The 16,595-nt window shown below is 36.1% G+C and overlaps 1 pseudogene across 1 annotated transcript; it reads right to left on the bottom strand.

Annotated features, from left to right (window-relative positions):
- Positions 1-11,228: 11,228 nt before the first annotated feature.
- On the bottom strand, positions 11,229-16,188 carry LOC308559412 (ER lumen protein-retaining receptor 3 pseudogene; annotated as a pseudogene). The gene is made up of 2 exons: positions 16,086-16,188; positions 11,229-11,793 (listed from the first exon to the last, which is right to left on the bottom strand). The product of its transcript is annotated as an ER lumen protein-retaining receptor 3 pseudogene (transcript).
- Positions 16,189-16,595: the final 407 nt, after the last annotated feature.

Raw genomic sequence — 16,595 nt, 5'->3', positions numbered from 1 at the left:
TTTTGAAGAATGAATAAGAATTAAGAGAACAAAAGCTGTGTGTGGGCCTGTATATCTGTGGGTATGCAGGTTATGGGAAAAGTACTCCAGGTAGAAGTAAAAAAGCACAGATGCCTAAACAGATGATGCACTGGGGGATCTGCAAGAGTTTCATAGAGGTTGGATGGACAAATTCATGTTGGAAAGAAGTGTTGTGAGATGAGAGGTTTACGAAGCAGAAAAATCAAAGGAGGCTTCTAGGACAAAGTTTACAAGGATGAACCTTACCTCAAATGTTATGACACAACAGATGGCTATTGATCAAGGGGATGCCATCGTCAGACCTGTGTCTTGAAACGTAACTGGCAGGCTTATGTGGAGAGACAGGCAGGGGCCAGTCCTGAGATGGCAGGACCATTAGGATGTGTTTCCAGGCACCTGAGAGAGAAGAGTGAGGGCTATGATGTGTGCTGGAAAGAAGTGACATCAAGGAATAAATTTATGACAAATCAATTAATAATTAACCCTGACTTTACCTGAAGGGTCTAAGAAAAATACATGGTAAGAAATAAATTGTTTTGGTCCTCCCAGGGACCTGGTTACACTTGACAGAGAAGATCAAAATCCTACTGCAATACCACATCTAGAAAGTACTCCCACAGATCCTTCCATGACATTAAACCCAGCCTTTCAACTTCCATAAGTTCACCATTCAGCAAATGTTTCCAGAAGAGTTACATATAATACTGTGTGTAGTTTGTTTGGTTTATTTTCTTTCTTTATTTATTTTTGGACAGAGTCAGAGAGTAACTGTAATATTCTGACCTTGAATTTCCTCTCTGGATGTTGGGTGCATTTTTATCATTCTGAAGTCAATCTAACACCATCAAAGTTCAGAGAGATATACTAGTTTTGGCAAAAACTCCCTGGAAAATGGTAAAAATTAGTTCAGGAAAGAGATTTAAGTACACCAGATCAATCAAAATGGTCAATGCCTTAATTGTTTAGAACCAGTTATATATACAGCTGTGAACTCTGGGGGAGTAGATATGCATGTAGGAGAGAATCTGTATTGTAAATTATAGACATAGGGAGAGCTTATTTTAAAACCAATGATTATAACTATCACAGATAAAAGTACATCTGAACATATTTTTATTTTATTTTATTTAAATGTACTGGGAAGACTCAGTCTGGATCATGGGGCCAGTGTTTCTCCAATTGTGGTGTCATCATCAGCAACATCAGCCTGACCTGGAAACCTGCTAGAAAACCAAATTCTGTTTTGCTCTATCCCTCCACTCCCCCCCCCCCCCCATCCAAAAAAGAGAAAGAACTCATGGACATGGACAACGGTGTGGTGATTATGGCGGGGAGTGGGGTGGGTGGAGGTGGAAGAGGGCATAGGGGGGATAAATGATGACAGAAAAAAAAAATAAAGAAAAAATAAAATGGTTAGAATGGATTTTTGACACCTCGGAGTGGGGGGAAAAAACAAATTTGCACATCATTTCAGATTTACTAAATAAGAAACTGTATGGGGCAGGTGAGGTAGTAATCTGGGTTTAACCAGTCCATTAGGAGTTCTGATGTACATCAAAATGTGAGAACCACTGTGACTGAGCTAGTATCATAGTCCATAGTATGGACTCCATCCAGAATCAGACAGACATATCTCCAAATTCTATTTCTGACACTGAGTTGATGTAATCCTGGACAATTTACTTAACTTCACTGAACTTTAGTTTCCTCATTTGTAAAATGGGAATAAACATATGTCCTACTGCACAGGGTAGCTGTAGAAATGCAGTGAGATAATGCATTTATTCTCTGACTGATTCATTGGTTCTATACTTACTCATTGGGCATCTGCTTCCTCGTAGGCACCATTTTAGGCCCCAGATATTTAATGGTAAATTAAACAGACAAGGTCATTGCTTGGGAGAGGTGAAGACACACATTCTAGTGCATTACATGTGTGGGGACTCAGCATCAAGTCTGTCTGGCACACAGAAAGCTCTCAATAAATGTTAGTTGTGATGAGTATTAGCTAATTGTTTTTTTGAATCTGAATTCAAAAGCAATGCCATCTTCAATTTTCTCAATTCAGCTTTTAGAAACATTGTTAAGATCTGTATAGATGTGGCTGGAGCAGAGCTTTAAAAACAAAAAACACACTGGCTCTTAAAACAGAAAAAAATCTAATGACTGTAATTTATGAAAATCAAAGTGCCACAGAATCTAAAGTCAACATTTCACCCTAATGAAAATACAGATAACTCAAGGGCTGCTGTTTACGCCATTTCGAAATATTAACTACATTTGTAAGGACTTCAAACATCCCAAAGTTTCTGTCCTATCGCCTGCCAAACACATTAAAAAAAATAGACTGTTCCATTATTAAATGATGCTTGAAAGCTTTGTTTGATCTTCTGGGTATCCAGGAATAGCTGCTACAACTTTCTTAACAGCCTCTCTCCTCTGGTGATGGAGGCCTAGTCATTTGAATAAAAAAGGGCAGAGAAAATGCTGAAAGGCAGTTTGATCTAACTCAACCTTTTCAAATGACTACACTAATTTTAAACATATGAATTTAACTGTATGTTTGCCCCTTTATAAACAGGGCGAACAAACAGTATATCATTTTTACACTTGAACTGTATTATGATTTTAATGCAGGCTCAGGTGAGGTGAGGTCAGAAGATACAATTAAATGGATCTGGTACCAGCTGGAGATTAGGCTCTCTTTAACCATGCTTGGGTGATTTATCCATCAACAACTCATGTACTGCTCCATAAAAATTGATATCTGTTTAAAAATAGGTATTAAAATACAGTGTACTTTTAAAATTAGAGGCTAAAATATTGTGTAGTTGCCAGCAGGTAGTTTATTTAATATTCATGTGCAATATGAAACAGAATGATTCCTGTTCCTGGAATAAATATCTATTAGAATAAATTTGCCCTGGTTGCTGATATATATGGAACTTCTGTGCTTGGTCAAGTCCTTGGAAACAAATGCAGAAGCAAACTTTTAAATCATTTACAACCCCCCAGCAGGTGGAATGGTGATATGTAATTACCTCTCTTGTTAAATAGCTCTATCTGTTCCTCAAGGATTTATTCCAATGCCGGTTTTTTCACAAAAGGCTGCTTAAAAACAAAAACAGGAAGAAAAGGAAACAGAAATGCCAAGTAAACATGTGTATTAAGGGGAAATGCAAAATCTTGTTGCTTTTATATATTCTACTGTTGACTATGAACAGTAGACTTCAATCTCATGGTAGAATTTGGTTCCTAATAGATGTAAATTCAAATATTTGGATTTTCAGTATCGAAAGCCAACTTGGAGCTCTAAGTAAAGGGCAATTATTCATCTGTTAATATGCATCTCAAAAACTTAAACAAATGAGCATTTAACAGTAATATTTGATTAACCATTCACTAAAAGAAAAGTAATTCTGCCTGTCTAACCCAGTAATTTATATAGTTTAGTGATTTGCTTGTCAATAATGAACATATTGCCCTAATATATTACTGTAATGCTTCATTTTCATTAAGACGTCTGCCAACTTTTCAAAAAACCTTTTCCATTTGGGACTTGACTTATAATTGTAGAGTCCCTTGGGGGGAGTTTCAATATTATTCTAATCAATTTTATCCACAATACACAATATGGATGATTACATCACAATGTAATTTCCAAAGTTACCTTCTCGCATTAGTCATTCTCAACAAGAGGAGACACTGACGATGTCTCCAGAACACATTTTAGAATGGAAACTCACTGCAGCAATGGAGCAAAGAATGTCTTTCATCATTTGAACGCATCACAACATGAATATGTATATGTACAGATACGCTTATGTAATTTACAACCACACTTCAAAGCTTTATGGTCTATAACATTTATATGTTATCTTTATGCAATCGGATGATAATGGATTTTACAACCACAAGATTCAAAAGTTAAGAAATCCTCTAAGATGATCTTCCTGTGTGTGGACTCCTGTGATAATGCTATAGTCTTTTTCCTTTTTTTATAATAAGTGGAGGTGGATCACAGTTCCATGGAAAGCTGGAAAAATGAAAGTGGTCTCAGTCCCACTCCAAATTGAATCAAGGCTGTGAAAAAGTCTTCTACTAAACTCTCTGTCCATAAAAAGTATAATGTCTTGGCTTCTCTCTGTACTCCCTACTTTAGTTTTAAACTTCTTCTGACCCAGGTGGGGACTGCTCCAAGACCCTCCAAATCATCAGCATTGGTGTCTTTCTGATGCTCATCTAATCTAGCTTCAAGAGTAGGGGAGCCTACTGCTAACATGACACAGAAGCCTACTTTTAATTCAGGAGCATTAAAGAAGAAACAAATAGGTCTAATAAATAGTTCAAACATGTGGTAAGAAAAGGAAATTAGAAAAACTAATAATATAACTTTTGATAAAGAGCAAGTCAGTGGTAGTATCAGGAAAGCTTAGTTTTTCAAAATTTTCTGTTCCTGTGTTTTTACCAAGTTTTTCTGTCTCCCATTTTTTAAGTGCTAGCAAAAATTCTCAGGATTCTATATTCAAGGCTGTTTCCTATTATGTACTTATAAATTGTTTCAACAAATAGTTTTGATTGTAAAGTTTTTAAAAAATTTTAACCTTGCTATTAAGCTGAATGAATTAAAATAAACAAAGGTGACTCTTTCCCAACACGAGCAGGTACTAATTCATCATTAAAGTTAATAAAGTTGCCATTAACAAATGTTTATTAAATGCTTACCAAACATAAGGTGATTTCCTAGAATATATATGAAGAAAAATTTAAAACATTACCTAGGGACTTAATAAAAGCTTGACAAATAGAAAGGCATTTATTGTTTGTAGATAAAAATAATATGCTAAAGCTTTCAATTCTATTTAAATTAATTTGATCCTCAAAATAATCTTGACCAAAATATTACCAAGCCCCTTTAAGAACTTGAATAAACAAAAAATAAATGTAAGATACATGGAGTAAGGGAAAAAAGTATTCCAAGCTGGAAAAATCGATGGGCCAAGTTTTATGGTCAGCAATTTGGAAAGGATGCCCAGAAGATGATAGGTAGAGACATCTGATGAAACCCAGAGTTCATATAGGACAGAGGAGGATTAGGTTATAAAGATAGAATGGACCCAGGTTGGGGAGAACTCTTTATTTTCAACTTAATATGGGGGCTTTCTTCCAAAAGGAGGTAATTTAAGGGTTTTAAGACTGGGAATTACACTTGGAAAAAGCGACTTAAGAGCCGCTCGGCAGTAGTGTATGTGATGGATTGGAAGGGGGAGAGATTCTAAGCAGGCAGAATAGTTAGGAGGCTATTGAAGTAATCTATGCATGAAATGGTAAAGGCCCGGAATAAAATCATGTAATTTATAAATGGAAGGACCTTCAGATCATCTAGTGCAGTGGCTTTCAAGCTTTTTTTAAACCATAAGCCACAGTTAAGAAATGTGTTTTATCTGCACACACATACATACACAACAAAAAAGTTTAACAGAATAGTGTATTTCCTTAGTATTTATGTTGACATTTTTTGCTCCATTCTTTTTAAATTTCAGAAAATACTGGCGGGAACACATTATATTTAAGATTTTCTAACCGGTTGTGGCTTGCTGTTTGTAAAACACGGGTGAGGTACAGCTTCTTTGCTTTTCAGAGAAAAACTAAGGTACAAAGATATCAAGAAACATGCTCGGGCTCTCATTGCCAAGCCTATGAACCTCCATTATAAGACACTATGATTAGGGTGGTACCATGCTAGAGATAGATCTGATAGTGATTTCAGAGAAACAAACAGGACAAAGTAATTGACTGTGAAAAATCAAAGTAAACGGAATTTTATTCCCTGTTAGTTGGGCAAACAGATTTGCCATAGAACTACAGATGTCTGAAGAAGGAAATGTGTTCGGAGAAACATATAAGTCCACATTGAAATTAAAAGTGCAGAGGGATATCAAACTGCCCAGCAGGCAAGGAGAGCTACAAAAGTAAGTATTCAAATGAAAAATCTTGTAGGTCATCAATCTGGGAATGACCAGATGACATTCAACATAATAAATGTATATTGAATACCTCTCCCATTCACGGCTCTGTTATTCAAAGATAAGCAAAATCAGATCCCTGTACATGAGAAGCTCTTATTCAAAAGTTTGTTGATAGTATTATACTTCCTTGAAATTAAACCATTATTGTTGTTAAAATTTCAATAAAATTTATTTTCAATATTTTAAAATTCTTTTTAAAAACCTTTAAAATGTTAATCTACAGTTTGATCCAATAACTTCACACAGGTCTTTACACCAACGGGCATTGTTTTTCTCAGCATTAGTGTATGTGTGTGTGTGTGTGTGTGTGTGTGTGTGTGTGTGTGTGTGTGTGAAGTGACTTTCCTTTTGACATCCACCAGTATTCTTTAAGGTGGCAAGTTGCCTCTTACCAGATTACCTCTGAAGAGAAACAGCTTTTGACAGGGAAATGAGCAGCTGGGTGGCAGCCTACAGCAACTCTGTTATTTTGCACTGATGTAGCATTTTAATATAAATGGCTGTAATGTGATCTGAAAATAGTTATTCATCACAAACTTCCCAAAATTGGTTAGCATTTAAGCTGTTATATTTGCTGGTTGACTTCTTTCTAGGTGCTTCTCTTCCTTTGACAATAATAATGGTGTTTTTCACATTGTTCATTAAAGGGGGAAGAAAGAGCTCCAACCTTGACTTAAAGAAACTTGTAACCTAATGCAGTGTAGTGGCTTGTCCCCCAGAAGACATTAGGCATATTTGCAGACATTTTAGGTTGTTATAGTTTGGAAGGAGTTTGCTTGCTACAGGCATCTAGTAGGTAGAGACCAGAGATGCTGTTAAACATCCTCCAATGCACAGGAAAGCTTCCTCCCCTGACTCCTCCATTGTAACAAAGAGTGTCAATGACTGATAGGAGGTTTCTTGTTTGTTTGTTTTTTAAATATTTTTATTGATTTCAAAGAGAGGAAGGGAGAGGGAGAGAGAGATAGAAACATCAATGATGAGAGAGTCATTAATTGGTTGCCTCCTGCACATCCCCTGAGGATCGAGCCCGCAACCCAGGCCTGTGCCCCGACCTGGAATAGAACCACGATCTGGATCATAGGTCGATGCACAGCAGCTAAGCCACACCGGCTGGGCAACAGCTGATGTTTTTGATAGAGTATAAGTGTAAAAATAGAAGAGAGAGCAGCATAGAAATATTTTTATCCCAAAGGCTTCTTTTATACTCACTTTAGTTTTCCATGTACGATAAACAATCTTGTCTCAGCTAGCCTCATTGAATTCTTCCACCGCCTGACTCTGATATTGACTTAGTGAGGCCATTTCTGGGAATTTATCTTATGGAAATAATCTAAAAGAAAGACATCATCATAGGCATGTTCTTTGCAGTTTTATTTATAAGCTAAAATCTAACCCCACTGTAAGATAAATTGATTTAGAAGTCATAATGTAGCATGCAAGAGAAAATGTAGATTCCACAATCAGAACTGAAACTCAGGAGAGAGGTCAAAGGAGGTAATATAAATTTGGAGTATTAATGTTGCCCTAAGATTCAACATATCTATATCTCTAAAGGAAATTTAATCTGCTCTGATTTCTTACTTGTCTGGTTGGCAAAAACCTCAACCTCAGTTATTACTGAGGGTTATCAGCCCTGCCTTCAATGCAATTATTAAAGAATCTTAAGCTTAGTTGGGCCTGGAAAACTGGAGAGCAACTAGACTCTTAATTTTAGCATGTCTGTATCTTCAGTATTACTTCTTTTGCTTTTTCTATTATGTGATGCTGCTCTTGAGCCCTGGTACCCACAACACAAATGCACTCAGAGATGCCCTCTCAGCCTTCATCTTCTCTGCACCTGGTGGGTATGTGAGGGGTGCCACCTGGAATTAGCGGCTGAACCTAGCCACCACGATCTCTTTTGATGTGATTCAACTTTCTGGTCAGATCCTGCTCCACTTGTTTTGCCTTCTCAATAAATCTCTTCTTTGTGAGCCAGAAACACCAAAGCTCCTTTATTTCCCATTTCTCTCAAGGCCAAAGAAGATATTTAGAAATGTCATAGAGCAATTACCTGGGTTTGGATGTGTGTGTGTGTGTGTGTGTGTGTGTGTGTGTGTGTGTATGGGGGGGGAGAGGAGAGAGAAGCGACGATTGGTTTTTTTGAATGATGACAGACATTGGAGAATAGTTGGAAACCATAAGCAAGAAAATGAACACACACAGCAAAAAGTTGAAGATACCTTGCTTATAGTGAATGTTAAGAGAGAAGCCAATGAAAAGATAGAAAATTATAATCAGAGAAATGGGATAAGATTCCAGGAAGCAGGAGATATTGGTTATAATCAGGTCTCTGAGAAATTCCAGAAAGCTTGAGGTTTACGAAGCCTGGTAAATTACTTGAATTTGAGCACAAAAAGATCACCAAGACAGTGGTACCTCGGTTTTCAAATGTAATTCATTTTGGAAGGCCGTCCAAGTTCTGAAATGTTGGAAAACCAAGGCATCAGCAGCCGACAGCTAGGCCTCGGGGTCTTTCCCTCAGCGGAAGCAGTGTGGCATGTTCGACTTCTGAAGCATGTTCGAAAACCGAAGCATTTCCTTCTGGGTATACGGTGTTCGTAACCCGAAATGTTCGTCAACAGAGAGGTTAGAAAACCGAGGTACCACTGTAAATGAAATCGTCAAGGTGCAATTTCAGAAGCATAATAAAAATTAAGTGAGTATAAACAAGAATAAGAGGGTGGGTAATGGGTGTATACAAATGAGGGCAGTCCGATCAGTTGGTTTTAGAATTTGGTATTGAAAACAAGTTAAGAAGCAGAACCCGCCTACGAGGGACAATAAAGTATAAGAGAATTTGTTGTGTAAAGAGATTTATACATATATTTGTAAGCAAAAATAGGGAGTTTCACTGGACAAGAAGAGCTTGAAGACAAGGCAGAGATGGGAAACTGAAGGGCAAGAAACTGAAGAGGAGGGAATGAGAGTAAGAGAACAAGTAGAGGGCATAATCTTTCAAAGGAGAAGGGACACGTTTTTGAGGCTAAAGAGAAGAGGTATATAAAAATTTTTTAATTGAAACAGTTGGAAAATGAGAAAGATTTCCTCTAATAACCCCCACTACTTTAGTAAAGTATAAGAAGAGCCCTTGTTAGAGAGGGCTGGCAGCTTGGGGACCTGATTCAGAGACTGATGATTTGCAGAGATGTTTCTCCCAAATTAAAAGTTTAATATAGTTCATTAAAATAAAATAACAGGGAAACAAGCTTAGCTTTGTGTTAATTTTTTGTTTATATGCAAATTTATAACTACCATCTCTTCTCCTTGTAAATGCCAGGACAGGCTAATATAAAATCATTTTTTAAAAAAATGAATTATGATCACATCCAGAAGTGCAACCCATGTATCAACTTGGACTGACACAATTGTTTTTATTTCTAATAAAGGCCTTCATTTACTTAAAATGTCACTCCCTAGGTATACTATTTCTCTTTTAAACATGTAAGACCATTGCTGTAAAAGAAGGAAATTACACTGATTCAAAGCCATTGAAAGTAGTAGTTGGAAACTTGATAGGGCTACAAAGAATCTTAATCTTAAAAATGCAGTAAAATTTGACTCCATCATAATAACCACAAGAGGCAGATCAATATGACTGAGTTAAGGTCTGTTCTATAAATCATCACTTGCTGAATGAATTAGGAAAAAGATAAGCTGTAACCCAAATGGTGAAGAGTGAGATGGGAACACTCGCTCTGGAATTAGATTCTAATAGCTTCAGCTCTGGGCTGCAATATGAAGAATTATATGTTGTGTACTGTGGGCAATGGTACATCTACTGACAGGTCTAACCTAGACATAGAATCTTGGGTTTTGAATGTATAATTCTCACTCTTTGTGTAAAATAACAATAACAACAAAAATGGAAAACATAAATCATAAACAGAAGTTGTATATGTGACTATTAAGTGTGAAGTTTGGCAATATACATTTGTAATGTAAGAGCTGTGTATGTGTTAATGATTTTTATTGCCTAAATTGTTTAATTAAACTAAAAAAATACATTTGTTTAGCATTGTTTAGAAATGTAGGTAATTCAAAGGTGGAAGAGACTGGCCCCTGACCTCCAAATGCTCAAATGTTTCAGGTAGAATAATATAAATACTTTTTGAAATTGTGCATAGCCAGAAGGCTGTGTCAGAATTATTATGAACGTGCAAATAACATTTTATTGAAACTTGGGGAAGAAAATGTTGATATTCCCATTAGCTTTATAAAAATATAGTGTTGAAGTAATTTTTTCAATGTTTGTTTGTATCTTTGCATTATTATATATTAGCATAGTGACTGCCTATGCAAATTAGGTCTTAAATAATATTTGATTAAATAAACATTGAGGGAGGAGTGTTGAAAGCTTTCAGAGAGAAGATAGGATTCATTGATTTAATCAAATATTTCTGAATCTCTTTGTACTGAAGATATGACACTTGACAAGATGATCACATAGTCATAGTTCTTGTCCTCATGAAGCTTCTGGTATGGCTGACTTTGAATGTGAAAGGCATTCAATAAATTTTAATTCATGTAATACAATTAAAGCTTGACATTTAAAAATGAACTGCTTATCACAACCATGAGTATTAAATAAGTAAGGGAAGAAAAAAGTGTTTCAAATAGAAAAGACAGTTTAGATGAGACAAAAACAGTTCCAGGAGTCACTGTGAAGCATTTGATGAAAACTCAGCCCCTTAGTATCATAGTTAGAGACAAGCGTCATACTGGAGAGGGGACAAAAAAATCTAAGAGAAAGAATAACACCTCATTTATGCTTTGTTCATATAGTAGAAATTTAAAACAGAGTTTTCCATGGATACTAGCCAATTTTCATTGCTTTTAAAGTAGTCTTTTTTGTGTGTGTAACCCATTTGTGAGTCAGGCACCTAAGGTTTCTTGGTGTTCCTGTTGACATTGTATGGCACCACGTTTGCATAACTGGCCCAGGTTTTTCATCACCTCTATAAAGGAGGTGTTATTGATGAGGTCTTCTAGATAGAATGATCAGTGCTTTGCTGAAATCCATCCACGCTCAACATTTTTCTGGCTTTAATTTTAGCATTTGGTCTGAGTCATGTGTAAGTCGCTCGGAAGAACACTTCAAATACTTCACTTCATGTCTTTGTTCTCTGAAGGCCCTCAAACTGGCATTGGAAGACTTACCTTCTTTTTTTTAATGACTTTGGTCACATATAAGTAGAAGGAGTCACAGTAGAGGATAGTTTGTTGCACTCCAGACACCACTGTAGTTTAGTCATAGAGATTCTCAGTCTGGTACCGCCTGATGCAGTTAGCTGGTAGCGTGCTGGCTACAGCCCAGGAAGGACCAGGTACTAAGTAGTAATGGTCTTGGCCTCTCCACTCTTGCTGATTATAAAGAGCTGGTGCAGGATGGACACGGATTCTAGGTAGACGGAGAAAGTCCAGAGGATCTCCAGGGGAGTTCTCAAGGAAGGAGAGTCCAATGACGGAGACCAGAGGAAACTCCAGGCTGAATACGTCATTCTCGTTGTCAAACATTTTCTGAAATTTCCCATGGATCATGTATACTGTGACATAGGCACAGAGGAGAAACACCACCTCATAAATGTGTTGTAGATGGAAATGAAGTTGATGAACAGGTCCAGATACCTCAGCTCACACTCTGCCTGGAAGTCTCCACTGGCCAACGCACTCTCTGCCAGGCAGTAATGTGGCAAATAGTCTTTAAAAAAAATTTTTTTTTAATTTTTTAATTGTAGCTGACATACAATATTATATTAGTTTCAGGTGTACACCCCAGTGATTAAACATTGTATAACTTATTAAATGATCATCCTAATAAATCTTGTACCCATTTGACACCATATATAGTTATTAGAATATTATTGACTATATTCCCCTGTGCTGTACTTTAAATCCCCATAACTGTTCTGTAACTATGAATTTATACTTCTTAATCCCCTCACCTTTTTCACCATCCCCCCAAGTTCCATCCCATCTGGCAATCGTCAAAATATTCTCTGAATTTATGAGTTTGTTTCTGTTCTGCTTGTTCATTTGTTTTTTTTTTTAGATTCAATAGTTTATAGATATGTATTTATTGCCATTTTGTTGTTCATATTTTTGACTCTTTTTTAATGACAGAGGCGGAGAGGCAAAAGACGTGATTATAGGATGCAAAGTAGGTGAGTTTGTCTGAAACAGAGTTTAAGAGGGAAAGTGTGACAATGTAGGAACAAGGAAAACTTAGGCTAGTCTTGAGTCAGATAATGAAAAGCTCTAAATGCCATGTGAAGAAGGAGTTTGCACTTGATCTAGTAAACAGTGATAAAACAAAGTTTTTTGAACAAGAAATGTATTGACAAAAGTAAGGTTTGGGGAAGGTTAGTCTGTAATTCTTGACAGGATAGACTGGATAAAACTTGGAGAGATGTCAGTCAGAATTATTTAGTACCATTCCATATCCACAAGGGTGCAAGTTCTATGAGAGTATTGACTATGTGGTATGCAATAAATAGTTTTAAATTAATTAATGGTTATGTTTCTCCTACTGGAAAAGTCTGTAGTTCTGAATTCCAAGTTCAATACAGGACTTGTCCAGAAGTTTTACAATTTATATACTGACAATATTTCCATTTAGAATGCCTTGGAAATTTTCAAATCTATTCGTAATCCCTGATGTCAGTTAGAAGAAAAAAGCTAATTTACAATTCATTATTCAGCCATTATTTTACCACACAGGTGGGACTAATGAACATTAGATTATAAATGATAAATATGTTGATAAGGGAAAGAATAGCCGGTTCTAAAGATGAATTGTGGCTCACATCTTTACTAAGCTCAATAAATGGTCTTTTATTATAATTCAGTACACTGAGTTACTATGTTAAAATATTAGGGAAAATTGTATGTTTTCTAATTTTATGATAAAGAAATACTTTTAAATGTATTAAGAAATAATTGACAAATATAATTGTATATATTTAAAGTTTACAAAATGATGCTATATCTGTTAGTAGGTCAATAGGTTTTTGATCCATAGATAGATTATGAAATGAGTATCAAGATCAAGATAATTAACACATCCATCACCTCACATAGTTAACTTTAGTGTGTTCTGTGTGTGTGTGTGTGTATGTGTAAGAATGCTTCAGATCTACTCTCAGTAACTTTCAAGTATACAATACCATATTACTAACTACAGTAACCATACTGTACATTAGATCCTCAGAACTTATCCTTCTTATAACTGAAAAGTTGTACCTTTTGATCTCTGTTACCCCATCTTCCCCTCTCCCCAAATCTTGGCATCCATCATTCTCTACTGTCTATGAAATCAGTTGTTTTTTGTCTTTCTCTGTCTGATGTTTCACTTAGCACAGTGTCCTCCAGATTCATTCATGTTGTTGCAAACATGAATTTCCTTCCTTTTTATGACTGAATAAGTTTTCATTATATATATATATTTATGTATATATATATATATAATATATATTTTTTATACATATATATCTATAAAAATGTAATTGGAAGACAACTAGGTTGCTTCCTTATCTCAGTTAAATATGAATAATACTACATAGGTATATCTTTGACATACTTACTTCAATTATTTTGGATATATGCCCAGAAGTGGGATTGCTAGGTCAGATGGTAGTTCAATTTATCTCAATGTGGTTTTGATTTGCATTTCCCTGACGATTAATGATGTTGAGCACCTTTTCATATACCTGTTGGTCAATTGTATGTCTTCTTTGGAAAGATGTCTATTGAGGTCATTTGTCCATTTCTAAACTGGATTATTTGCTTCTTTGCTACTGAGTTATACGAATATTTTATTATTTTGATGCATTTGCAAATGAGATTGCTTTCTTAATTTGTCTTTCAGATAGTTTGTTGTTAGTGTATAGAAATACAACTGATTTCTGTATGTTGATTTTGTTTATTATTAGGCTCAATAGAATCTTTCAATATAACTGAGTATACAGAGTTGCTTTTAAAAGAGAAACAACTGTATGCTCTTAAAAATTTTTGGTAGAGAAAGTACTCTTTTTAAGTTACTTCTGTTTCATGTGTTTGAACTTTATTCCCTAAGCAAACTTATAGCTTAAAGAGGGAGTCATGATGTTTTCCGTGTCCCTGTACAAGATATATAGTGCCAATTAAGTGTTTCTTATTCATGTATAAAAGAGCAAAGCACTCCATGTAAAAAATTCAAAATCTTATGCCATCTGATTGCTTCTTATATTTGGAAAGACCATATTAGTTTCATTATTATGCATATTTATACAAATAAAATCTGATTTCAGAAAAACACAATAAAAGTAGCTAACATTACTGAATGTTTACTATGAGCCAGTCTCTGGTCTAAGTGGCTTACATAGATGGATACATTTATTCTTCACGTCAATCTATGAAGTAGGTGCTATTATATTCCTATTTCATAGATAAAAGAGTCAATGCAAGAAGAGGTTAAGTAAATTGTCCAAGAGGATGCAGTACTAAAAATGGTGAGGAGGGATTTGAACACAGACAGTCTGATTTTAGAGACATACTTTCAACCAGAAATTTTTTTCTGTATAGGGCCAGATAGTAAATATTTTAGGCTTTGCAGGCCATACGGTCTCTGTCGCAACTACTCAACTCTGCCTTTTAGTGAAATGCAGCCATAGATAACATGCAAATGATAAGCATGGCTGTGTTCCAATAAAACTTTATTTATGGACACTAAAATTTGAATTTCATAAATTTTCATGTGTCACAAAATAGTATTTTTCTTTAGATTTTTTTCCAGCCATTTAAAAATGTAAAAATCATTCTTAGCTGTGGGCCATAAAAAATGGAGAGGGGAAACTGGTTTTGTCCCTCAGGTTCTAGTGTGCTGACCCCTGCTCTATACTGCAGTGCTCCTTAGCCTCTAGGAAAGGAATGCAGAGCCACCTGACAATTTTCTTAGAATTCATTTCCCACAACAAGACCTTTACCCTTGAGACCTTTTTGTTTTTCTGCTGAACTGAGGAAGAATATGAGGAACTGCTAAAAAATGATTTGGGATAGACCTAGAAATAAGTTTTTGGATGAAATAGCAACTAAGTCCCCAAACAGTCCCTAAGAATGCAAGATCTTTTTATGCCTATTATCTATTTGCTGCAGGAAAAGCTATTTCTTGGTTCCTTCTTGGAATTTACAAACAAGGATTATAGACAAGTGAGCATCTAAACCATGAATGGGTCAAACAGGGCTTTCTGCCTCTTTGTGTACTATCTGTGGGCACTACTCCAGCAAGCTAGCACTAAGAACCGTGGAGGCCAAGGGGCAGGTCGACCAAGGAGGAAGGAGTTCCATCCCCATTACCCCTCCACATTTAGTAACTGCCTTCCCAGTCACACCTTGGCACTTTCCAGGGTCTGTGCCAGTTGCCACCTGTACATTGGGAACTCTACTGTTGGCAACTGCCGAACACCAAATGTCAGAATCTCAGTCTAGTGAGTGGCCTTACCTCTGGACTGCCGCCCAAGTTGAGATGGCTGCACTGTATCTGAGCGTCACTGGGGTAGACAATGAAACCGACATGGCAGCCACCTACCCCATTGCCCGCTAGAACCACTCCCCCTTGGTCTACTCCACCATCATCCTGAGAAAGTCTTCTTTAGACAGCAACTCAGCACAAAGCTTCTCCACTGCCTGGAATAAACACCTAGGCAAACAAGGCAGGACAGGACAGAGTTTTTTCTCCTGTCATATAAATACTAGCATTATATCCTCAATTTTACCTGTTGGTTCAAGAAACCTTTAAAATTTAGTATTTGTACCCAACCCCCAAATTGCCAAAGCCTGACTTAGATCATGGCAGGGATTGCCAAAACAGAGAGGAAGAGGGAGGGTAAAGGGAGGTTGTTTTGAATTAAAGGATGTATGATTTGGCTACAGCTTAGCCCATTCAGTATTTCACTTGATAAAAGGAAAACAACTGAAGCTTAAGTAAATATGTGTCTAGAAAGCGATGGGACTCACAAGTTTTCTCTACAATCATGTGTGACATGTGATTATTTTTCAAAATGGCACCCTCATGAAGCTCTTCATGAAATTTAACAATGTTGTCACTGCTGTAAAACATTTTGACACTCTTCCTTTGGAGCTGCCCTCTGAATTTACAATTTACAGAAGATAATCTTAGAGAGGGAATATCAAGGCATATCTCAGAGTAGAAAGAACATTTGAGATCAGCCTCAGCATTTTACATTCGCACACCTCCTTCAATCAGAAAGGTTAGTTCCCAGTTGACTGCCTTTCTTGTTAGTAATACTTGCTTAAGTTTTACTCTTTTCTAAATTAATTTATTATTCCAGGGTGAAAGATATGCTTTGAATCAAGGATAGTGAAAAAAATAAGCCATATGTTGTGAAAGTCATTTTACAAAGAGGAACTTAAAAGTGTTCTGAGTGAAAAAAATTATCATTTCTAGTAATGGTCATTAATTTGTTTGACTACATAAGCTCAGGTGAATTTTCTTTTCAAAAAAGT

The sequence above is a fragment of the Miniopterus schreibersii genome (genome assembly GCF_964146895.1).
Source record: "Miniopterus schreibersii genome assembly, chromosome: 7".
Classification (NCBI taxonomy): Eukaryota; Metazoa; Chordata; class Mammalia; order Chiroptera; family Miniopteridae; genus Miniopterus; species Miniopterus schreibersii.
Note: the sequence above shows the minus strand (reverse complement) of the source record. Positions and strands in the feature narration are given on the sequence as shown.